This window comes from Oryctolagus cuniculus, chromosome 15 (genome assembly GCF_051225735.1).
Source record: "Oryctolagus cuniculus isolate XC-2025 breed Fujian yellow rabbit chromosome 15, ASM5122573v1, whole genome shotgun sequence".
Lineage (NCBI taxonomy): Eukaryota > Metazoa > Chordata > Mammalia > Lagomorpha > Leporidae > Oryctolagus > Oryctolagus cuniculus.
The window spans coordinates 60204145-60229922 of NC_142881.1; the positions used below are offsets into that span (position 1 = coordinate 60204145).

General features: G+C 45.0%; 1 protein-coding gene across 8 annotated transcripts in view; it reads left to right on the forward strand.

Moving 5' to 3' along the window:
* The window catches only part of TET1 (tet methylcytosine dioxygenase 1), a 118495-nt gene that overhangs the window by 16533 nt on the left and 76184 nt on the right, over positions 1-25778 (forward strand). The window lies entirely within an intron of this gene.

Below are 25778 nucleotides of genomic sequence, written 5' to 3' on the forward strand. Positions count from 1 at the left end.
CCTTGCAAGCCTGAAAAACCAGAGGAATTAAACTTCTTTCCTTTTGAAGGAACAAAATCATCTGCATCCTTAAACTTGAGACTTTCCGAGAGGCATAACAGCGATAATCTTCCATCGCACCATGTGGCAGGTCCCTTCTACCTACTCTAATTCTTATGGTGTTGGGACCAAGTGAAAATGGTTGTCAACTCCAAAGTCATATGCAAACATTAGTTGTTCTTTCCGTTCGTGAACTGTGGATAGTAAAATGTTATTTTAAAGATTTCATACAGCTTGATCACAACTCCAACTGTTCCTTTTCAAACTTTTGAAACTCTTCTTACCTGGAGTATGATTTGAGATTACTCATGTGAAGTCAAGATTTTTGCATCTACTGTGAATATAGAGTGGAACCCATTGACTTAAAAGTACATAAAAGCAGGTGGGCCATCCTCTACTGCGTTCCCAGGCCATAGCAGAGACCTGGATTGAACGAGGAACAGCCAGGACACAAACTGGTGCCCATGTGGCATGCTGGTGATGCAGCTGGACGTTTAACCTATTATACCACAGTGCCGGCCCCTGTAATCTTTTATTAATTCAACCTTTCCAATTTTGTTCTTGGCTTAATTATGGGTCTCAAAATGCTTGATTTCCTATTTGAGCCACTGCAAACCAGATACCAGGCAGTTAACCAATCATGTATTGATGGACATTGGAGATGTTTCTAAAATATGTTATTACTGCAGTGGATAGTCTTCCTTTACTCGAGTCATTTCACATAGGTGGGAGTAGATTCAACACAGCCAGTTACAGAATGGTTTAGCAACACCTAAAACAGTAGCCCCGTCTCTAACAGATCTAACAGAGAGACCATCACTCTAAGCTACTGGCTGTATCTTTGCTAACTGACTACTTGCCTTAAACACTATCTCCAGTAGGTATAAACACATGTGTTATGTTTCTCCCTTTCATATTGCATATTTGATTCAGTGCTCACCACCTACGTGGTCACAACAGATAGAAAATTCCGTCCTCTTTGATACCTCCCTGTGTCACCCCTCTAGCTTCTCATGTTCTACAATATCTGAGTACTTCTTTCCATTTTATTGGTCATGCTATCTCGGCTGTTATTTCTTACTCGGACATTTTCTGTATTCTATTTTTTAAAAATATTTTTATTTTATTTATTTGAAAAGTAGAGTTACAGAGGAAGAATGAGAGACAAAGAGAGATCTTCTATCTGCTGGTTTACTCTCCAAATTTCTATCTGCTGATTTACTCTCCAATGGTCACATTGGCCAGGGCTGGGCTAGGCCAAAACCTGAAAGCCTGAAACTCCAACCAGGTCTACGTGTGGGTGCAGGAACACAGGCACTTGGATCATGTTCTGCTGCTTTCCCAGGCTCATTAGCAGGGAGCTGGCTCAGAAGTAGAGCAGCTGGGACTCGAACAGGGGCCCATATGGGATGCCAATGTTGCAGGTGGTAGTTTAATCTGCTGCACCAATATGCCAGCCTCAACAAATATTCACTGCACTACTTAGGTTATGCAGTGGGATATAGTCTTGGGCATAACAATTACCAGGAAAGTTGTAAGTTGAGAAATTGGTGCAGTTCTTGTTTTGATTCTCCTACCTAAATACCTTTATAAATGTGATAGTTTTCACTCAAAATAAAACAGATGAAAATAGATCAAAGCTTGCAGTGCCTTCCAGTTATAGATAGATGAAGCTTTGATTCATTAGCGTGGAAAGCACACTTGGCCTGTCTTGTGCCTACATGTCTCTTACAGTTGTGGTTGTAGCAGTGTCCAGCTAGTTACATTTTCCCAGCTCACAGCCCATGTTCTTGCCTCAGTCTCCATGCCTTTGGTGCATTTGACCCTGTTTGACAAAATGCCACTCATTCACTCACCCCTTACTGTGTATGCGTGTGTATTCCCCAGATACCGTAGCAAGTGACTTTGTTTCTCTAAGTGCTTGGTTGGATTGACATAATTACAAGTGCTTCATAAATGCTTGTTCATTAAATGAAAAGAGAAGTCAAGGTGTTGTTTTTTTGTTTTGTTTTTTTTGGTTTTTTGTTTTTTTAAGATTTGTTTATTTACTTGATAGTCAGAGTTACACCAAGAGAGAAGGAGAGGCAGAGAGAGAGAGAGAGAGAGAGGTCTTCTACCTGCTGGTTCACTCCCCAGTTGGCTGCAACGGCTGGAGCTGTGTCAATCTGAAGCCAGGAGCCAGGAGCTTCTGGGTCTCCCATGTGGGTACAGGGGCCCAAGGATTTGGGCCGTCTTCCACCTCTTTCCCAGGCCATAGCAGAGACCTGGATCGGAAATGGAGCAGCCAGGACTCAAATTGGCACCCATATGGGATGCCAGCAATGCAGGTGGCCCCTTAACCCACTACACCACAACACCAGCCCCAACCCAGTCAAGTTTTTTAAAAATGTTTATTAATTTGAAAGAGTAATAGAGAGAGGGAGAGATGAGAGAAACAGAAATATTCCATTTGCTGGATTGTTCCCCAAAACTGTGCACAACAGCCAGGTCTGAGCTGGGCCAAAGCGAGGAGCCAGGGACTCCATCCTGGTCTGCTGCATTAGTGGCAGTGGCCAACTTCTGTTTTCCCAGGCACCTTAGCAGAAAGCAAAATCAGAAGCAGAGGAGCTGGGACTCCAGCCAGCACTCCAATTCAGGATGCCAATGTCACAAGGAGCTGTTTAATCCACTGTGCCACCAGGCCCCAAATAATGAGGTTCATAAATTTCAATAGATGTTGGCGTGTGGTTTACATCTGTAACTCTGACAAACAAGTGTGGTCACTGTTGTCAAGTCCCATCAGTGTAGGAAAAACCAATATTTGTTGATGGATGTTGGTCCTAATAACCTAACCATCACATTCTTTATTTTAGAAACATCTCTCATTTTGGCTTAATTTCAGATTTATAAAAAACTGCAGGAGTAGTACTAAGAATTATTTTTCATCCAGATTGCCCCAGTGATGACATTTTGTTGTATTGCTTCATTACTTTATCACATTTTTCCTTTTTTTTTTTTTAATTTATTCATTTTCAATTTGTTTGAAAGGAAGAAAGAAGGGCTGATGCCATGGCTTGGCAAGTTAAGCCACTGCCTGTGGCACAGTCATCCCATATAGGTGCAGGTTCAAGCCCCCACTGCTCCACTTCTGTCCCAGCTCTCTGCTAATATGCCTGGGAAAGCAGCAGAGCATGGCCCCTACACCTACATGGGAGACCAGGAAGAAGGTCCTGGCTCCTGGCTTCAGCTTAGCCCATACTTGGCTCAGCCCCTGCCATTGTGGGAGTGGGCCAGCAGATAGAAGACCTTTCTGCATTTCAAATGAACAAAATAAATCTTAAAAAAAAAAAAAAAAAAGGAAGAAAAATAGGAATAGAGAGATAGAGGGGGATATATCTTCCACTCTACTCCATAAATGCCCACAACAGCCAGGGCTGGGCCAGGCCTAAGACAGGAGCTGGGATCTCAATCTGGTCTCCCATGTGAGTGGCAGGAACCCAACCATTTGAGCCATCATCTGCTGCTTCCTTGGGTATGTGTTAGCTGAAAGTTGGAATTGGAAACAGAACTGGAACTTAAGTCAGGCTCTCCAGTATGGGATGTGGGTGTCCTAAGCAGGGTCTTTTTTTTTTTTTTTTAAGATTTATTTATTTATTTGAAAGGCAGAAATATAGAGGAGGGGGGAGAGGGGAAGAGAGGAAGGGAGAGGGGGAGAAAAGAGAGAGAGAGAGAGAGAGAAAGAAAGAAAGGAAAAGAGTTCTTTTATCCATTGGTTCACTCCCCAAATGGCCACAATAGCCAGGACTGGGCTAGGCCTAAGCCAGGATCTGGAAGCTTCTTCCATGTCTCCCACATGGTTGCAGGAGCCCAAGTTCTCGGGCCTCCTCTGCTGTTTTACCAGGTGCATTAGCAGGGAGCTGGGTCAGAAATAGAGCAGCTGGTACTGTAGGTAGAGGCTTAACTTCCTTCCCCACAGCAGTGGCCCCCCAGCTGGGTCTTAACTGCTATGCCAAAAGCCCACTCCTTCCTTTCTAAATTAATTGAAAGGAGGGCCAGTGTTGTGTCACAGGGATTGGGCTACTGCCTGAAACACCAGCCTCCCAAATGGGCACCAGTTCAAGTCCTGGCTGCTCCATTTTTGATCACTCCTTGCTAATACACTGGGAAAACAGAGGACGATGGCCCCGGGTGCTTGGGTCCTTCCCACCCATGTGGGAGACCCAGATGGAGTTCCAGCTTCCTTGCTTTGGCCTGGTCCAGCCCCAGCAGTTGAGGCCATTTGGAGAGTAAAACAGCAGATGGAAGATCTTCCTCTCTGCCTTTTACTTTCTGTGTAATTCTGCCTTTCAAATAAATAAATAAATTGCAAGTAATTTTACAGACATGCTACTCCATTACCCCTAAATATCAGACAGTGTATTTCCTAAAAACATGAATGTTAGTTATTAATATTATCAAAATTAGAAAATTAACATTATTACCTAATCCATAGAAATTTTTTCATATTTTGCACTTGTTCTGTAAGAAAGTATCTTCTTGGTCTCCTTTAATCTGGAACAGTTCTTCAAAATAATTTTTATTTATTTGAAAGGCAGAGCAACAGAGAGTAAAGGAGCAATATAATTAATATAGAATGAACCACACGATTTGGTGACCATGACGGAAGTATACATCATGTATCCGTTTCCAAAATCAAAGTCCGGTGACTCCGGCATCCCATGTGGACACTGGTTTGAGTCTCTGCTGCTCCACTTCTAATCTGTTAATGGCCTAGGAAAAGCAGCAGAAGATGGCTCAGGTTGTTTAGACCCCCAACACGCACATGGGAGACTGAGATAAAGCTCCTGGCTCCTGGTTTCACTTGGCCCACAACTGGCTATTAAGACCATCTGGGAGGCCGGCGCTGCGGCTCAATAGGCTAATCCTCCGCCTCGTGGCACCGGCACACTGGGTTCTAGTCCCAGTCAGGGCACCAGATTCTGTCCCGGTTGCCCCTCTTCCAGGCCAGCTCTCTGCTGTGGCCAGCGAGTGCAGTGGAGGATGGCCCAAGTCCTTGGGCCCTGCACCTGCATGGGAGACCAGGAGAAGCACCTGGCTCCTGCCATCAGATCAGCGCAGCGCGCTGGCCACAGCACGCCGGCCGCGGCGGCCATTGGAGGGTGAACCAACGGCAAAAGGAAGACCTTTCTCTCTGTCTCTCTCTCTCTCCCTGTCCACTCTGCCTGTCAAAAAAAAAAAAAAAAGACCATCTGGGAATGGAACCAGCAGATTGAAAATCTCTCTCTCTCTCTGGAATTCTGCCTTTCAAGTGAATAAATAATTTTTTTAATAGAGTGTCCTATGCTTTGGCTTAGTAGGTTAAGTCTCTGCTTGAGACACTGGCATACCCTATGGGGGCCAGTTCAAGTCCCCGTTGCTTCTTTTCCAAACCAGCTCTCTGCTGTGGCCTAGAAAGCAGTGGAAGATGGCCCAAGTGCTTGGGCCCCTGCACCCGTGAGGAAGACCAGGAAGAAGCTCCTGGCTCCTAGTTTCAGACTGGGCCAGCTCCAGCCATTATGGCTGTTCAGAGAATGAACCAGTGGATGGAAGACCTCCCCTCTGCCTGTAACTCTACTCTCAAATAAATAAAAATCTTTAAAAAAAAAAAAAAAAAAAAAGCAGCTTGGCTGCAGGTGAGAGGGATCTGTCACCATGAGCAAATCCCAATCCCTGGCTTGTCTTGACCTTATTGCTTTCTTTTTTTTTTTTCCTTTTTTTTTTTTTTTTTTTTTTTTTTTAGGATTTATTTATTTTTTACTTGAGAGTCAGAGTTATACAGAGAGAGGAGAGGCAGAGAGAAGTCTTCCATCCGATGGTTCACTCCCCAGTTGACTGCAATGGCCGGAACTGCGCCGATCTGAAGCCAGGAGCCAGAAGCTTCTACTGGGTCTCCCACATGGGTGCAGGAGCCCAAAGATTTGGGCCATCTTCTACTGCTTTCCCAGGCCATAGCAGAGAGCTGAATCGGAAGAGGAGCAGCCAGGACTAGAACCAGCGCCCATATGGGATGCCAGCGCTTCAGGCCAGGGCTTTAACCCGCTCTGCTACAGCGCCGGCCCCAGACGTTATTGCTTGTGTACAACAAAAGATATCAATAACCCTGAGAGTCCATGCCTTGCAAAAGTTTCTTTTTGCTGCTTCTAGTTCCCTCCACCCCCAACATGTGCTTCCACCCTAGGCAAGCACTCTTTTGTATCACGTCAGCTTAGTTGGCATTTCCCATAGTTTAAATAAATAGAATCCTGTAATAGGTACTTTTTCCTGAAAGAGTCCTTCAATTTTTGATTTTTATGTCATTGCTATTTTTGAAAAGTGCAGGTCAGTTGTTTATTTTGTCTCTAAACTTGAATTTATTTCCTTGGATAAGAATAGGTTTGGGAAGTAATTTCTGTGTAGGAATGCCATCATATCAGGAGACAGCGGATGCCGGTTTTATCATTTTGACCACTTGGTTAAGGTAGTGTCTTCCAGCTTTCTCCATTGTAATGTCAGCATTTTTCCTTTTGTTCTTAGTAAGTACCTTGCAGGGTAGATTTTTTACCTGATTGCCAAGTGGCAATTCTATGTCTCCACCATTTGTTCTAACACTTCTTTTTTTTTTTTTAAATGTTTATTTTATTTATTTGAAAGAGTTATAGAGAGACTGGCGTCGCGGCTCAATAGGCTAATCCTCCGCCTTGCGGCGCTGGCACCCTGGGTTCTAGTCTCGGTTGGGGTGCCGGATTCTGTCCCGGTTGCTCCTCTTCCAGTCCAGCTCTCTGCTATGGCCCAGGAGTTCATTGGAGCATGGCCCAAGTCCTTGGGCCCTGCACCCGCATGGGAGACCAGGAGAAGCACCTGGCTCCCGGCTTCGGATCAGCAAGATGCGCCGAGAAGAGGGAGAGAGAGATCTTTGATCTGCTGGGTTACAGGACTGGAGCTGAGCCTATCTGAAGCCAGGAGCCAGGACTTGGGCCCTCTTCTTGATTTCTCAGGCACATTATAAGGGATCCGGATCAGAAGTGGTGTAGCCGGTACACAACCCTCTTCGCCACAGCACCAGTCCATTCTTTCTTAATTTTTTTAAAAAGCTTTACTTACATATTTGAAAAGCAGAGTTAGAGAGAAACAGCCACAATGGCTGCAACTGGGACTTGGGGAAGCTGCAATGAGATGAAGCCAAGGAGCGTGGAACTGGGAGCTTTTTACTCAATCTAGGTCTCATGGGTAGCAGTGACTCCGCTACCTGGGCCGTCACTACAGCCTCCTAGATCTGTATTAGCAGGCTGGAGTTAGAAGCTGGAGCCAGGACCCGCGCCGCAGCTCACTAGGCTAATCCTTCGCCTGCAGTGCTGGCACCCCGGGTTCTAGTCCCGGTCGGGGCGCCGGATTCCGTCCCGGTTGCCCCTCTTCCAGGCCAGCTCTCTGCTGTAGCCCGGGAGTGCAGTGGAGCATGGCCCAAGTGCTTGGGCCCTGCACCCTATGGGAGACCAAGAGAAGCACCTGGCTCCTGCCTTCGGATCAGCGCGGTGCACCAGCCGTGGCGGCCATTGGAGGGTGAACCAATGGCAAAGGAAGACCTTTCTCTCTGTCTCTCTCTCTCACTGTCCACTCTGCCTGTCAATAAAAAAAAAAAAAAAAAAAAAAGGCTGGAGCCAGATTCTGCAATATAGGACATGGGTATCTTAAAACACCCATCCCCATCATTTCTCCAAAATGTATTAGTATTAAACTCCTTTGTCTTATTTTGTATATTTGTTTGTTTTAGTATTAACTTTGATTTTCTTATATTCAACAGATTATGATAATTTATTGTCTGATTTAATTTGATGCTCACATTGTTCCAGAAAAGGCCAGCAGCCATTCTTTGAGGAAACCTTTATTTTCTGGCACAAGTTTTCTAGGCTTATATACTTTCTGTCCTGCATTGTACTTAAAGTCAGCTGTTTATCCAAGGACAGTTGGTTCCTTTTAGTGGAGAATTGTGCTTGGGAAACCACAGTCTTGGTGATAGGTGTGATTCTTGTTACTGGCATGTTAGTGTTGTGTTATTTGAATTAGTTCTTTTTCTCTTCTACTTTCTCCTTCCCTTTTCTCCCTTTTCCCCTAAAGAGGTTACTTTTATTACTGACAAAGGTGATTCTGAAGAATGTCTGAAGTTCTTGTACTAAACTCTGGAGCTACATAGACCAACCTATGCCACGGTGCGTAGAGAGAAAGCAGAGAGCACAGGCTCTCTGTGGGAAGTTTATTTTGGAAAAGCAAGGAATAGTTGTGTTAATCAGCTTCTTATTACTATAGGAAATCCCTGAAGTAATTAACATTGTAAAGAGTCAAAAATTTACTTAGCTTTTCTAAAAAAGTTTTGGAGGTTCAAGTCCAAAGTTGAATGCAACTGTTGGTTTGCCCTCTGTAAGCATGTTGGGTAGCCCTGCAGAGGGAGGACCACATAGGAGCCAGGAAGCAGAGAGATCACTGTGCCCAGCTCAGGCTTTTTTTTTTTTTTTTTGGACAGGCAGAGTGGACAGTGAGAGAGAGAGACAGAGAGAAAGGTCTTCCTTTTCCGTTGGTTCACCCTCCAATGGCCGGCGCACCACGCTGATCCGAAGGCAGGAGCCAGGTACTTATCCTGGTCTCCCATGGGGTGCAGGGTCCAAGTACTTGGGCCATCCTCCACTGCACTCCTGGGCCACAGCAGAGAGCTGGCCTGGAAGAGGGGCAACCAGGACAGAATCCGGCGCCCCGACCAGGACTAGAACCCGGTGTACTGGCGCCGCAAGGCGGAGGATAAGCCTAGTGAGCCGCGGCGCTGGCCCAGCTCAGGCTTTTTATAATCAACCTTTTCCCAAGAATCACCTTCCAAGGGCAAACCCCCAGAGACTGAAGAACCTCTCATCAGGCTTCCCTCCTAAACACCATAATTCAGTTTGTACTGCAGGTACCGTTGACTTAGAACTTTGGAGTTTAAATCTCTGCCTGATGGGCTCCTGGATTCAAGTTGGCACAACCCTGGCTGTTGTAGGCATTTGGAATGTGAATCAACCAATGGAACATCTCTTCACATTCAAATAAAATGAAAATAAAAATTTGAAAACTCATGGGAAAATAAAAAGAAAAGCTTATCTAAGAAATAATGTTGGGAGCTGGTGCTGTGGTGCAGCAGTTAAAGACATAAAAAGATTTTTTATTTCAGAGGTAGCGTGGGAGAAGAAAAGACGGAGATCTTATATATGCTAGATGCCTCTCCAGATGGCTACAATGGCCAAGGCTAAACCAGCCTGAAACCAGGAGCCAGGCCCAAGTACTTTGGCCATCATCCTTTGCCATTCTAGGTACATTAGCAGGGAGCTAGATCAGTGGCAGAGCGTCTGGGGCCCAAACTGTTACTCTGACATGGAATACCGGCATGGCAAGCTGCAGCTTAAACAGCTGTGTTGCATCACTGGCCCCAACATTTCTCTTGTGTCTTGTTTCTTTTGCTTATCTTTTTAATTATTCATTGTCATTGCAGTATAGTATTCCTTTCTCTCTCTCTCTCTGTATAAAATCACAATGTATTTATCCATTTTACTACTGTTGAGCAGCCACACGATTATGAAGATTATCATGCTTGTGTTGGTGAACATATGCATGCATTCTACTGGGTGTATTCTAGGAGTAGAATTGTTGGGTCATGAAATAATACGTATGTCCTGCTTTTTTTTTTTTTTTTTTTTTGACAGTCAGAGTGGACAGTGAGAGAGAGAGACAGAGAGAAAGGTCTTCCTTTGCCGTTGGTTCACCCTCCAATGGCCGCCGCGGCCGGCGCACTGCGCTGATCCGATGGCAGGAGCCAGGAGCTAGGTGCTTTTCCTGGTCTCCCATGGGGTGCAGGGCCCAAGCACCTGGGCCATCCTCCACTGCACTCCCTGGCCACAGCAGAGGGCTGGCCTGGAAGAGGGGCAACCGGGACAGAATCCGGCGCCCCGACCGGGACTAGAACCCGGTGTGCCGGCGCCGCAAGGCAGAGGATTAGCCTAGTGAGCCGCGGCGCCGGCTACGTATGTCCTGCTTTTATAAACATTTCCAAGCAACCCTGGTTGTTCTAATTAAGACTTCCTTCGGGAGTGTATGAGAGTTCTACTTACTTCATGTCCTTGCTGCTAACCCTTAACATATATATTTTTTATTTTTAAAAATATTTATTTATTTATTTGAATGGAAGAGTTATGGAGAAAGAGGGAGAGACATACAGAGAGAGAGAGAGAGAGAGAGAGAGACAGATATCTTCCATCCACTGGTTCACTCTCCAAAATGCCACAACAGCTAGGACTCAGACAGACTGAAGCCAGGAGCCAGATGCTTCTTCCAGGTCTCCCACATGGGTGCCAGGGGCCCAGGCATTTGGGCCATCCTCCACTGTTTTCCCAGGTGTAGTATGGTTCACAAGTACTCTGCTTTATGGCACATTTTTGTGTTTTGTTTAAGAAAATGTTGTAGATTTGTACCAGTTCTAAAGTGATGAAGATGTTCTTTTGTTTTCTTCTAAAAATTATTTTAAAATTATTCTTCAAGTGCAATTGTCTTCTGCTAAGTTTAGTTTAACTTACTGTTCTAAACATTCACAAATACAGATAGGGGCTGGCGTTTGACTTAATGAGTAAACCCTTGGGTTGGGCTGCTATATCCGCTATATGGGAGTGCCTGGTTTTGAATCCTCACTCCCAGTTCCAACTTCTTGCTAATGTGCACCTTGGAGCTCAGGAGGTGATGGCTCAAGTTGCTGGTTCCCTGCCACCCACATGGGAGACCTGGCTGGAGTTCCTTGCTCCCAGCTTCTTAGTAGACCAGCCCTGGATCTTAAAGGCAGAGGGGAGTGACCCAGCAGATGGGAGAGTTCTGTGTGTCTTTCTAGCTTTCAAAAGAAAAAAAAAATACAATTAACACCACGAACTTTACCATGCAAATAATCATCTAAGAATTTGCTTTCAGCCAGACTGTTTCTCATGTGTATAATAATTTGGTATTTTGAGACATATGTGTTACTCTCTACCATGCTTCTGAGGGTAGGATCTGGAAATCTATGTCTCTAAGCCAGATGATTTTGGTCTAGCATTCTGCAATTAATTAAAAGTAATTGAAAGACTAGACAAGCAGTTTATGAGTTGGTATAGCCAAAGTGGAATAACCTATCTTGCATTTCTTCTGGGTAGTATTAATTTTCCCCCAAATATTAAAGCGTTTGGTTTAGTTTGATTAGCGCACCATAATAGCTAACACCATAAAGTGAGCTATGTTTATTATCATACTGTCATTTTAACTAATGTAGAGTATACCTGGAAAAATAGTACTACCTTTCTAGGTTGTGTTTGCAATACTGTGCAGTTGTGCCATGTGATTCAAACAGAGCTGTCTTAGGGTGAGTCCTTCCGTGTGATAACAGTCTATTTCCACATTTGCCCTTCCAGGATTGGTTGACACACTCTCATTTTCACTCTTGGTGGGGGTGGGGGAGAATCTTGCCTCACTTAGCCCCTGCTTTTCTTAGTGTATTCATACAGCGGGTTCTCATTTTGGCATGTGTTGCTCAGGACATATGGAATACATTTTTGCTACCAACTCCTTCAATTGAGGGCAGATGTTATATGAGCCTTTGAGGAATCTCTTTGTATTGTGGCTGAGACTTCAGTAGTAGCATACCGCACCACAGAACTGGACACAAGAATACAAACCTTTAGTGTCTATCGTACACGCATCTGTAAACTCCAACTGTGTCAGCAGAACTATGTGGATCTTGGTTGATTGTGACCTGTGGGTGCTAATTTCTGGAGTCTTGTCACTGAGGTTCAGACCTTACCTTGCCATGTTGTGTATGTCCTATCTGGGAGGAAAGGTGTGTGGACCTGGCCAGCATCTTCATCCGGAGTTGGCCCAGATGAAGTTATACTGCTGTATGATGGTGAGCACCAGAGTAGGGTGCACGTTGGGTGCACCCTATGCTCAGATAGGGTGCCTATGCTCAGATAGCTTTTGTCAGTTAACCTCTTTGTATTTTATTCCAAATTAGGGTTTCAAAAGTTGATAGGAGTGGATGTTTGGCCTAGTGGTTAAGAGGCTTCTTGGGGCACATGCATCCCATGTGCGTGTGTCTGGGTTTGAGTCCCTGCTCTCTCTGTTCCCTATTCCAGTGTCCTGCTAATTCTCAGGGACCCTAGGAGGTAGCAGATGATAGCCACCCACAAGGAGACCTTTATTGAGTTAGTTTCCTGTCCTCAGCCTGGCCCAGTCTCTGATATTGCAGGCCTGTTTGGAGTGAACCAGTGAATGAGAGATATTGCTCACTCTCCCTCCCTCTCAAGTTAACAGGAAAAAAAAAAGAAAAAAATCTTTTAAAGTATCAGAGTTACAAAAGTTATTCTCCCAGGCCAGTCTGCAGTGCCAGCATCCCATGTGGGCACAGGTTCAAGACCTAGCTGCTCACTAAGAATCCAGCTTCCTGCAAATGTGTCTGCGATAGTAGTGGAAGATGGCCCGAGTGCTTGGACCTCTGTACTCACTTGGGAGACCCAAGCCTGGCTCCTGGCTTCAACCTAGCCCAGCCCCAGCTGTTGTGGCCTCTGGGGAGTGAACCAGCATATGCAAGGTTTCTCTTTCTGTCACTCTGCCTTTTGAATAAATAAAATAAATCTTGAAAAAAAATTATTCTCCTTTTCATGTTGCCAGCCATTGAGGAACAATGATCAGTGTGTCACAAGGAAAAATGAAAGAATCCTTTTGTTGTTGTTTTGCTTTGAAGACTTATTTATTTATTTGAAAGGCAGAGTTACAGAGAGAAGACAGAGAGAGAGAGAGATCTTCTATCTGCTGGTTCACTCCCCCCATGGCCACAATAACCAGGGCTGGTCCAGGCCAAAGCCAGGAGCTTCTGGATCTCTCATGGGTGCAGGGGCCCAGGAACATAGGCCATCTTCTGCTGCTTTTCCAGGCGCATTAGCAGGGAGCTGGATCTGAAGTGGAGTAGCAGGGACTTCAACCTGGTGCTCATGGGATGCTGGCGCTTCAGGCTGTGGCTTAACTAAGCTGCTGCATTCTCTGCTATTATCATACTAAAGTAATATACAACTAGCAAATGGATCAAACTAATCTAAGCAATTAAGGAATTACATTGCTAATGAGACTCTGCTAAATTCTTGAGCATCTAGAAGGTGTTGGCTAATTATCATCAGCTCTCATGTCTGCTGTGATTGCAACAAAAGAGAAATTTTGCTTTCTCTGATTTAATTATGGCCTATTAGTACCACTTCACTGTCTTTAACAGAAAGCCTGGAAGGGCAGCTTTCTGGTTCACTCCCCAAATGCCCTCAACAGCCATGTGATGTGCTGGCTTGAAACCAGGAGCCAGGAGCTTGAGACTATCCTTTTTTTGTTTGTTTGTTTTTAAGATTTGTTTAGTTATTTGAAATGCACAGTTACAGAGAGAGAGAAAAAGAGAGAGAGAGAGATCTGCTGGTTTACTCCCCAAATGGCCACAACAGCTGGAGCTAGGATGATCTGAAGCCAGGAGCCAGGAGCTTCTTCCAGGTCTCCCACACAAGTGCAGGGGCTCAAGGACTTGGGCCATCTTCTTCTTTCCCAGACCATAGCAGAGAACTGGATAAGAGGGTGAGCAGCCAGGACACAAAGGTGCCCATATGGGATGCCAGCACCACAGGTGGAAGCTTAGCCTACAAAGCCACAGTGCAGGCCCCACTTTTCATTTTAAAGTACAAAGATACTAGGATCATGGGGTATCTATAATAGGCATTCAAGTAGAAGGCTTAAGGAAAAGGTTTTCAGGAAGGTGCGGAGGATTTAGAAATATGTGTTAAAAGCTGTCTGCTTGTTTGAAATTGCTGCCCTAGGCTTTTGTGAGTTATATTAAGATGGTAGGTTTGGGAAACTGAAAGTTTTCATAAGAGGGAAAAGGGACACAAAAACTCAAAATCACGTATTTTCCTAACTGCAAGTGGTATTTTAAAGAAGAATTCTAAAACAAAACCTACCTCACCAAACTGTGGGACCTGTTTACATCTGAGAATTGGATTTTTTGAGGTATATATTAAATATGTTTTAAATATGTTTTAAGTATATTAAGTATATTAAATATGTTTTGCTGAAATTTTTCTGTGTAGTTTGGATTTTTACATAATGAGCCTGTGTTACTGTAAAAAATAATAAAACATGCTAAACCAAAATATTGTGATTTGTGTTGTAGAAAACTTAGAAGTAGGAAAATATAAACCATAATTTTACCATTTAGAGGCAACCACCGTGGGTATATTGGCATATTTGCTTCCAGTATTTTTTCTGAGTTTAAAAAACAACATAGTTGAAGTCAAATGAGAGTCTTTTTCACTCAGTATATCATCAGGCTTTTCTCTGGAGATTAGAAGTTTGTAAAATAAATTTTTTTTTTTTTAATTTTAAAAGTTAGAGATCTTCTATCTGCTGGTTTACTCTCTGTATACCAGCAACAGCCAGGAGTGGGCCAGGCTGAAAGAAGAAGCCCAGAACTCAGACTGGGTCTCCCACAAGGCTGCCAGGGACACACCTACTTGAGCCATCACCTGCTGCCTCTCAGGGCGCATGTTAGTAGGAAGCTGACCCCAGGAGCAAAGCCGTGACTTACACTCAGGGATTCATCCATGGGATACAAAGGTCCCAAAGTGCTGTCCTAACCACTGTGCAAAATGCCTGCCCCAATATATTTTTGTTTTTAAGATTTATTTATTTATTTGAAAGGCAGTGACAGAGAGAGGGTCAGAGGGAGGCACTCTGATGGGATGTGGGTGTTGCAAGCAAGCCGTAGCTTAATTTATTCTACCACAATGCCCAGCACTTGCCCCCATGATTTTTTTTAAAATGACTGTATAATATTCCTTTAGGTGAATTGTTTTCTGTTGCTTCAGTTTATTTTCTTTCTTTTTTTAAAGATGTATTTGTTATTTGAAAAGCAGAAAGAGAGAGAGAGAGAGAGGGAGAGAGACATCTGCTTGTTCATTCTCCAAATACCTGTAAAGGCTGGAGCTGGGCCAGGCCAAAGCCAGGAGCCAGGAGCTTCTCCCAGATCTCCCACATGGGTGCAGAGGCCCAAGTTCTTGGGCCATCTTCTGCTGCTTTCCCAAGCACACTACTAGCAGGAAGCTAGATGGGAAGTGTGGGGCGGGGACTCACACCAGCCTCCATAAGGGATGCTGTCACCGCAGGTTAAGCCTCTGCCGCAACACTGGCCCCGATATAATCTGGTTTCCCATATGATAGTGAATTTTTTCTGCATAAATTTTGTTTTGCTTTTAAGATTATTTTCTTGCACTGGAACTATTTATTTTGTGTTTCAAGCTAAAAGTTTTAAAACCTTGATATTTTGCTGATGAGTTAATTCCTAAGGATTTCTAAATCTTTACCACTTTTGGAAACTTGAAGTTTGGGCACAATATTTTTTTGAAAATGAGATCCATTTCTCTCCAAATGAGACACTGTAGTTTTTGTTATATTCCTTTCAGTAAATACATCTGAAAGTCCTCTCAAAGATGGTGATTGAGCCAGTTTTTCAGAGAAATCTAATTAATGACTGGATACCAGCCAGATCAGATTAGGAATTTGGTGTATTTTTAGATACCATGGAAAATCAGAATTTTAAAATTACTATTATTATATTAGCGCTTTATTACTGCTAAACTTTCTTGCTGTACAAGAATTTCTAAGGCCAACTAGATCCTAGTGTAAATGATCCCAACACTGGTCATGCATATTATGTTTGGAAATCATAAAAGTACAACTTCCACATCAGAGCTTTTAAAAAAAATTTGACTTGATTATTTAATTTCTTTATTGGAAAGGCAGCAAGGGGAAATAGAATTAGAGGCCCTCCCTCCATTCACTGGTTCACTCCCCAAATGCCTGCAACAGCCAGGATGGGACAGGCCAAAGCTAGGAGCCAGGAGCTCAATCTGGGTCTCCTACATAGGTGGCAGGGCCCCAAGTTCCCAAGTAATCACTGCTGACTACCAGGGTGTGCATTAGCAGAAAGCTGCAATCTGAAGCTGCAGCAGAGCTCAAGTTCAAACTCAGGCACTGTGCTATGTGACCCCAGCATTCCCGATGGTATCTCCCCAAATGCCTACAAAGGCCAGCTCTGCGCCAGGCTTGAGCCAGGAGCTTTTTTTGGGTCTCCCATGTGGGTGGCAGGGGCCCAAACACTTGGGGCCATCTTCTGCAGCTTTTCCCTGGCCATTGGCAAGGAGCTGGATTGGAAGTGGAGCATACAGGACATGAGTATGCCGATATGGAATATTGGCATCGTTGGTGGTGGCTTTACCCACTTTGCCACAATGCCAGCCCCCATAGTGGTACTGTAACTGCTGGGCCGAACACCCAGCCCATCTGAGGTTTTTCACCTGGTTGGGCTTCCGTGGTGTGAGATCCCACCCACTCACAGTTACATACAGCATACTGTTCTTATATACATTTGAGATGATCCGTAGCTTTTATTAGATTTTGAGAAATGTAAGTTATGTGTCCCACTGCTCAAAAATAAAAACAAGTAAGAGAATCATGCAGGGTCAGGGAGAAGATGTCATTTTTTTTAAGGCTTTGAACAAATGGAATTTATGACTTGCACTAAGGATTTAGATTCTCTCCATGCGCTCATCAGGGTGCGAATGGAGCTACTTTAGCTATGAGAGAGTGTTGCCTGTGAAGCAGGAATGTCAGCAGAGCAGAGACGAGGATGCAATGGCTCCGGCACTGGCACTGTGCCTGCTATATAGACTGTGCATCCTGGGAGAGATTTGCTCATTCATTTCATTACTCTCACCTGCCGGCTCTTTTGCCACTTGGTTCACGCTATTTACAGGAAAGTAACTGAAAGGCCTCAGAAGTAGCTGGTACACACCCTTTCTCAGTATCTGCAAAAGCGTTTTTCCTGCTGGGGGATTAAGATACACTATGAATGAATTGGCCTCACTGTTCCCATGTGATACACAATTATAGTTGTGGTTTCCAGTGAGACAACCATGCCACAGTTATTTTCTTGTCCTTGTATAATGAGAGGGTTTTGGTGTGTCTGCTGGGTTCTAGACATTTACACTCTACAGCTTATTTTCATATCGTATTTCATACGCAACACCAATTTGTGGTGAGTTTTCTGTTAAAGACCAAAAGTAGGATCAAGGCAGGAGGAAGTGGGTGAACAAGATGGTGAAGGCCATGGCTCATCCAAGCCGTGGAATTCTGGATGGAGCCGACAGAGGATAGATTTAGAAAAACGTGTGTGAGAGAGAATTTCTCCTACATTTGCAGGAGTCAGTGAATTCTTTATGAGTTACTACAGAATTACTGGGAGAGATGTCTGCTGGCAACAGAGAAATAAGGTTGCTTTCTTGATTCACCTATCTCCATTTTCTACTGACCCTGTGCATGGTGAGATTTTAGAACAAACAGCATTCAACTTTTTCTAGGCATCAACAACCAGGGGACTGTGTCTTTCATTACTAATTAGGCTCATGAACATTTTAATAAAATTTAAACTTCTCAAAATACAGGAAGGTAGTAAAGGAAGGAGAGAGGAAGGAAGCTAGCACTTGCTGAGGGGCCAGTGTGGGTGAGAGATGGTGATAAAGACGACATGGCCGGAGTGGGCATTGGCCCCACCTGGCACGCCTGCATCCCAGCCCAGGGTGCCTGCTTCTAATCCTGGCTCCTCAGCTTCTGATCCAGCTTGCGGCCAATGCTCATTCTGGGAGGTCGCAGGTGATCCCTTAATTCTTGGGTCCCTACCACCTCTCTGACAGATACAGATGGAGCTCCAGGCTGCTAGCTGCTTTTGCCTGCCCCAGCCCACCCATTGTGACCATTTAGGGAATGAACCAGTCCATGGAAGATGACTGTCTCTCTGCTTCTTTGCTCTTAAAAGAAAATGAAAATTACTCAATAAAAATTTTTAAAAAGAAGACTATGGTATTGAATCTTGACAGTTACTCATGAGATGATATTTAGATTTGGATTCCCATATTTACATGTCATTTTTTTAAAAAAGAAAAATTTATTTATTTATTTGAAAGTCAGAGGAGAGGCAGAGAGAGAGAGGTCTTCCATCAGATGGTTCACTCCCTAATTGGCCACAATGGCCGGAGCTGTGCTGATCTGAAGCCAGGAGCCAGGAGCTTCTTCCAGGTCTCCCACATAGGTGCGAGAGCCAAGGACTTGGGCCATCTTTTATTGCTTTCCCAGGCCATTGCAGAGAGCTGGATTGAAGGGAAGCAGCTGGGACTCAAACCGGTGACCACATGGGATACCGTCCATGTAGGTGGCAGCTTTACCCATATGCCACAGCGCTGGCCTCATCATTTTTTAAAAAAATATTTATTTGAAAGGCAGAGTTAGAAAGAGGAGAGACAGAGAATCTTCCATCTTATGGTTCATGCCCCAAATGGCTGCACAGATCAGGGCTGGGCCAGGCCAAAGCCAGGAGCCAGGAGCTTCATCATGGTTTCCCATATGGGTTCAGGGGCCCAAGAAGGTGGGCCATCCTCAGCTGGAGTGGCGGCAGAGCAGCCAGGACTCTGGTGCCCACAAGGGATGCTGGTGCTGCAAGTGGCAGCTTAATCCACTGTGCCACAGCGCCAGCCCCATGTCTTTTTTTTTTTTTATTTATTTAAGATTTATTTTTATTTATTTGAAAGAGTAACACAGAGAAGATTTTCCATCTGCTGATTTACTCCCCGAATGGACATAACAGCTGGGACTGGGCCTGGCCAGGCCAGGCCTCTAGCCTGGGGCTCAAGTTGTCTGGGTCTCCCATGTGGCTGCAGGGGCCCAATTACTTGAACCATCTTTTGCTGCTTTCCCAGACGCCTTAGCATGGAGCTGGATCTGACTTGAACTAGCACTCTGATATGGGATGTGGATATTGCAAATGACGGCTTAACCAACTGCGTCACAATGTCAGCCCCTGGATTCCCAATTTATATGCTATGAAATAGAAAAACACATTTTGAAAAATCTGTGTAATTGTCCATGACTATCACCATTCTATTAGAATAAAGAACTAAATATTAAATCTTTTTTATGGTATGTAATTCACATATTAATTTTTAAATGTACTATTTAGGTGGGAATTTGGTGCACTGGCCATGATCCTGCCTGAGATGCCTGCATCCCATATTGGAGCCTGGGATTGAGTCCTGGCTCCATTTCATTTCTACCTTGTTGCTAGTGTGCACCCTGGGAGGAACCAGGTGATAGTACAAGCACAGTTTATCAGTCTTTTTTCTGTTTTTAAAGATTTATGTATCCTCCGCCTTGCGGCACTGGCACACCGGGTTCTGTTCCCGGTCGGGGCGCCAGATTCTGTCCCAGTTGCCCCTCTTCCAGTCCAGCTCTCTGCTATGGCCAGGGAGTGCAGTGGAGGATGGCCCAAGTGCTTGGGCCCTGCACCCCATGGGAGACCAGGAGAAGCACCTGGCTCCTGCCATCGGATCAGCACAGTGCGCTGGCCGCAGTGCGCTGGCCGCAGCAGCCATTGGAGGGTGAACCAACAGCAAAGGAAGACCTTTCTCTCTGTCTCTCTCACTGTCCACTCTGCCTGTCCAAAAAAAAAAAAAAGAAAAAAAACTGAATGAACAGAAATTCATCTCACAACTTTGTAGGTAAGGTCTGTCTCTCTCTCTCACTGTCCACTCTGTCAAAAAAAAAAAAAATTATGTATTTGAAAGGCAGAGTTGCAGAAAGAGAGGGTAGGATACACATCTAGGAAGAGAGATCTCCCATCTGCTGGTTTACTTGCCTAAAGACTGCAATGGTTGGGACTGGGCCAGGCTGAAGCTAGGAGCCAGGAACTCCATCCGGGTTCCCCACATGGGTGCAGGAGCCCAGATACTTGGGCCATATTCTGCTGGTTTCCCAGATGCTTTAGCAGAGAGCTGGAATGGAAGTGGAGCTGCCAGGACTCGAACCAGTGCTCATATGGGATATCCGTGTCATGGGCAGCAGGTTAACCCACTACTCCACAACATTAGCACCTGTCCTTCTTCTCTTTTGACTTAAAATATATTTACCCTCCCTGGACCTGCTTCACCCTTGAATCGTGGTCTGGCAATTCTTCACTGTCCTGGGAATTTTTCCACTCTCCTGTGCCTTCAAGCAGGTGACTGTCCATTTTGTCCAGCTTCTCTAATTGTCATCAGCGGGAGGGTCATTCCAGATGATCAATTTCATCATTACTAGAAGTGAAAATTCGATATTCTTTTTAAATTCATAAATGTGAGATGATGCCACCATGGTAGAATAAACATGGATTTAGCATGTCGCAATTCTGTCAGGACCCTTTTTTTTTTTTTTTTGGAAAAAAAATTTTTTTTTTGACAGGCAGAGTGGATAGTGAGAGAGAGAGAGAGACAGAGAGATAGGTCTTCCTTTGCCGTTGGTTCAGCCCCCCAATGGCTGCTGCAGCCGGCGCACCGCGCTGATCCAAAGGCAGGAGCCAGGTGCTTCTCCTGGTCTCCCATGCAGGTGCAGGGCCCAAGCACTTGGGCCATGCTCCACTGCACTCCCGGGCCACAGCAGAGAGCTGGCCTGGAAGAGGGGCAACTGGGACAGAATCTGGTGCCCTGACTGGGACTAGAACCCGGTGTGCCGGCGCCGCTAGGCAGAGGATTAGCCTATTGAGCCATGGCGCCAGCCCTAGGACTCTTTTTAATGTTAGATTTATCAAGGAGAGCTATGGTATCCTGAAATAATGTCCGGTATCGATGATACATGAGTTTTCATTGCTCATTCCATGTTCACTTGCACATCGTTTCCTTTGTTAGTGACAGCCCTGGTTCTCTGTGGCTGCAATTGACCTGACTAGAAGACCGGCCCAGTCATGTTAATAGCATCATTGGGATTTGGAGCCCAACAAGGAAATGCTGATCTTGTATAACATTTTAAGTTAGACAGGCCAGGAGGAAATATAAATTTTCAAAACATTTCAAGCCATTTTCTTTTGGTGAGCAATCAAGAGAATTGTCAGGTATAGTCACCCTTCATCCCACACCAAAAACATTAATTCATACTCTAATATGCAGCCTAATCCTATAAAAATTATGGGTATAGGGGCCAGGGCTGTGACATAGCGGGTAGGGCTGCTGCCTGCGGTGCCAGCATCCTATATGGGCACAGGTTCGAGTCCTGACTGCTTCCCTTCTATCCAGCTCTCTGCTACGGCCTGGGAAGGCAGTGGAGGATGGCCCAAGTCCTTGGGACCCTGCAACCTTGTGGGAGACCCAGAAGAAGCTCCCAGCTCCTGGCTTCAGATTGGCGCAGCTCCTGCCATTGTGGCCATCTGGGGAGTCAACCAGCGGATGGAAGACCTCGCTCTATGCCTCTCCTTTTCTCTCTATGTAACTGACTTTCCAATAAAATAAATTATTCTTTAATTAAAAAAAGTATGGGTATGTATTTTAAATCAGACATGAAATCAGTGAATTCCATTGCACTTCTTTTTCAATGACATGCTTGAAAGAATTGATGTTCTGGATAAACAAAAAACAGTTCATGGTTTAGACATAGTGATAACTATTTATTTATTTTACTGGTTTATTTTACAGGCAGATTACAGAGAGGCAGAGAGAGAGAGAGAGAGAGAGAGAGAGAGAGATCTTCTATCCACTGGTTCACTCCCCAGATGGCTGCAAAAGCCAGAGCCGGGCTAATCCAAAGCTTGAATCCAGGAGCTTCTTCCTGGTCCCCCATGCCGGGCAGGGGCCCAAGCACTTGGACCATCTTCTACTGCTTTCCTAGGCTATAACAGAGAGCTGAGTTGGAAATGGAGCAGCCAGGACTTGAACCAGCACCCAAATGGAATGCCAGTACTGTAGACAGCTGCTTTACTTGCCATGCCACAATGCTGGGCCTATTGATTTTTATTTTAAACATCAATAATTAACACTCTGGAGTTGGCACAGAGCCTCGTGGTTAAGACACCCTTGTGCCATGTCAGAGTACCTCAGTTTGATTTCAAGCCCTGGCTCCGCTTCCTGACTATGACTACCAGGGCAGACCCTGAAGGCAAGGGTGATGGCTCAAATAATTGGATTCCTTCCACCCTTGTGAGAGACTGGCATTGAGTTCCTGACTCCCTGCTCTGGCTTCAGCCGAGCCCTGGCTATTGTGAGCATTTGGGGCATGAACTGGTAGATGCGAGCTCTCTCTGTCTCCATATTCCATATAAATGTACAATATTTTAAAAACAGAATTAGTAGGCTCATTGAATAAGCATTTGAAAGTCAGCTAAAAATCAAACATTTTTGGGGAAATGATCACATTTTCTTCATTGTCATTAAGACTGAGTATCTATGGAAACATCAGCGTAATTGTCTGTGCTGTTCCAGATAAGGATAGGCCATGTTTTTTTTTTTTTTTTTTTTTTCCATTTAACTCTGTAGAGTGGGACAGGCATCTATCTGGTACAGCGGTTAAAATGCTGTGGGACACCTGCCTCCCTTATTGGAGTGCCTAAGTCTTGGCTCTGCTTCTGATTCCAGCTTCCTGATAATGGGCACTCTGGGAGCCAGCGGGCGCTGCTGGCTCAAGTGCTTGGGACCCTGGTTCCCCATCTGGGAGACCCAAATTGAGTTCCCAGCTCCTGGCTTTAGCTTGGCCCAGCCCTGGATGCTTGAGGCACTGGAACAGCAATTGGAAGGTCCTTCGGTGTTTGTTTCTCATGCTTGCTCACTCTCTCTCTCAGCTTTCAAGTGAAAATAAATAAAGATAAAATTGTTAATGATGTAAATCTGAAGAGTACCATGATTAGAAGCTTAAGCTCTATCCCTGCTGATTTTGGAGGGGATTGTATTTTTATTTTATTATTTTCATTTTAATTTAAATAACAAGATGTGATGTGCTGTTTAAGTGTTTGAATATCAGCAAAATGCAATAGACTTTTGAAAAAACTTCAATTCTAGGGATTCTATTATAAATAGTTTGCGTTCAATGGATGCCTTGTTTTGTGGTTCCCTCCGGGGCGGGGGGGTGTAATTCTCTGAGTTAAGCTTCATGGAAGAGTTATTAAGTAGATCTCACAGGCATTAAACCATTTCTCAATCATAGTTGACACCCTATGTTCTATTTCTGGAACGAGCGAGGGGCCAGTCTCTAGCCCTTCAGTGGCAGAAGCATCCGCAGAGTTTGGGGTTTTCCAACTGAGGGACTCACCCCCTTTTAGGCTAACAAACCTTGCTTCTCTGTAGATGTTGTGAGATTCTAGTAAATGAATTCAAAAGCTAAGCTTAACCTTTTGTGAATAACTGATCTTATCTGAACAAGACTGTCTTGCATATACCCACTCTCTCATTAATTGTACCAGGGTATTTCCTAGCTTAAAAACAATGATTTCCATTTTACAACAAAGTGATCACCTGTTCTCTCTTGAAAAGTTAGTTGAAAAGTTAGTTGTATTGGTCAGTCTATAAGAGGAGGGCCATTGTTAGCTTTTCAAAGGGACAATTATGGAAAATTGAAAGATGGATTAACAACTGTCGCTCCCCCTCTTCGTGGAGGAGCAACACTAAACCCTGCCTAGGCTTCATATCCGAGTCACGGCACCATTATGTCGCTCCCCCTCTTCATGGAGGAACGACACTAAGTCCTGCCTAGGCTTCCTATCCGAGTCACGGCACCATTATGTCGCTCCCCCTCTTCGTGGAGGAACGACACAGGACCCTGCGCTGTTCTTTCGTCTGCTCGGCCCTCCCCGGGTTTGCTGCTGGTTCTTCCCGGGTTGGCTACTATCCCTTCCACCTCCGTGGAAGGGCAGTTCCCCCTGGCCACATTCCCCACTTCCGCAGGGGAGCGGCACACCGCCGGCCGGCTTTCTCGGGGGCTGCACAGGTGTTCCTTCAGATAGATGTTCCCCTCAGATGTTCCTGGTGCATGCCGTCTCTCTCCTCCTTTATAGTCCTCCTCCGCCAATCCTAACTCGGCTGCCCACACGCCGAGTACGCTGCTCTCCTCCAATCAGGAGTAGGTCCTACAGTTTATTGGTTGAACTGGAGGCAGCTGCGTAGAAGCTGTTTTCTCCTCTCCCAGCGCCATATTGTGGGAGAGCAGATGCATAGAATAAGTCTTAATTCCAGTAACTCAGTCTAGTCCGAGTTGCTCCCCACAAACAACCACCAGCAAAACCCCACCTGCAGTGCTGGCTCACTTCCTATTGAGCTCTCTGCTATGGCCTGGGAAGGCAGTAGAAGATGGCCCAAGTCCTTGTGGCCAACTGGAGAGTGAACTATTGAATGGAAGATTTTCTCTCTCTCTCTCTCTCTATGTAATTCTGACTTTCAAGTAAATAAATGTTAAAAACAAACAAACAAACAAAATAATAGCATTCAAATGAGAATGACAGAGGTCTAAAAGCTGGTGACATTTCTTTATGCATGCACAATGACTCCTGGTAGTTTATCTGTTTATATGATTATCTCCCAACATCCCTTCATCATAGTGGAGTGGATCTTTCATTTTTAAAAAAGATTTATGGTCTCTCTCCCTCTCCCCCTCCTTCCAGTTCTTTCTCCCCCTCCATCTTTCACCTCTTCATGAGAAAAAAATATAAAGTAAAAAAAAAAAATTATTTGTGAGAGTTACAGAGAGGGAGGGGGAGGAGAGAGATACAGACATACACACACAGATCGATATATCTTCCATTCTCTGGTTCACTGCCCAGACGGCTGAAACAACCAGGACTGGAACAGCAGCTGGAGCCAGGAGCTTCTTCCAGGTCTTACATATGGGTGGCAGGGGCCCAAGTATTTGGGCTATCTTATGCTGCCTTTCCCAGGCCATTAGCAGGGAGCTGGATTAGAGTTGGGGTAACCGGGACTTGAACTGGCACTCATATGGGATGCTGCTGTCACAGATGGTCCCACCTGCCACGCCACAGTGCCAGCCCCAATGGAGTGTAACTTTCAGCGATCATAGTGCTCACCGTGTCCTTGCCCATGTTGGGCCCTCTTCCTTGGGCACACATATTTCTTCCTTCCTTGGTATCACCATGCATTACCTACCAGTATTTAGTGGAAATGTCACTTCCTCTGGAAAGCTGCCTGCGTGTCCTCCAAAGCTTCCTGGGCTCATCTCCACTTTGCATCAGTAAATGATGATTGACGTACTTACTCTCTCATGAGATGGTGGGGTGGCAAGAGTGGTCTCCTCACTGACCCTTGTATGTCCAGCACCGTGCCTGTGCAACGGAGGGGGCCAAAGTACAGGAGGTGGGTTTTTTGTTTGTTTTTTGAGAGACTTTGATCATTAACTGGCAGCTGTCTATGTGGCCCTCTGGCACAGTGGCTAAATCAAAATTTGGGGCACCTTCATTCCATATTGAAGTGCCTCATTCCAGTTCCAGCTACTCTGCTTCTGATCCAGCTTTTGGCTAATACCCATTCTTGGAGGCAGCAGATGGTGATGGCTCAAGTACCTGGGCCCTTGTCACCTACTTGGGACACCTGCATGACAACGATCCCACATATGAATGGTCAGTTCAAGTCCTGGCTGTGCTCCCTGGTTCCAGCTTCCTGCTAATGCAGACCTTGGGAGGCAGCAGCAATGGTTCCAGCTTCCACCTGGCCCTGTGCAGGATGTCCCAGGCACTTGAGGAGTGAAACCAGCAAGTCGGAACTCTGTTTCTGTTTTTCTCCTTCTCTCCCTGCCGCCCACTCAGTGCCTCTCAAATTTTTTAAAATGTTTTC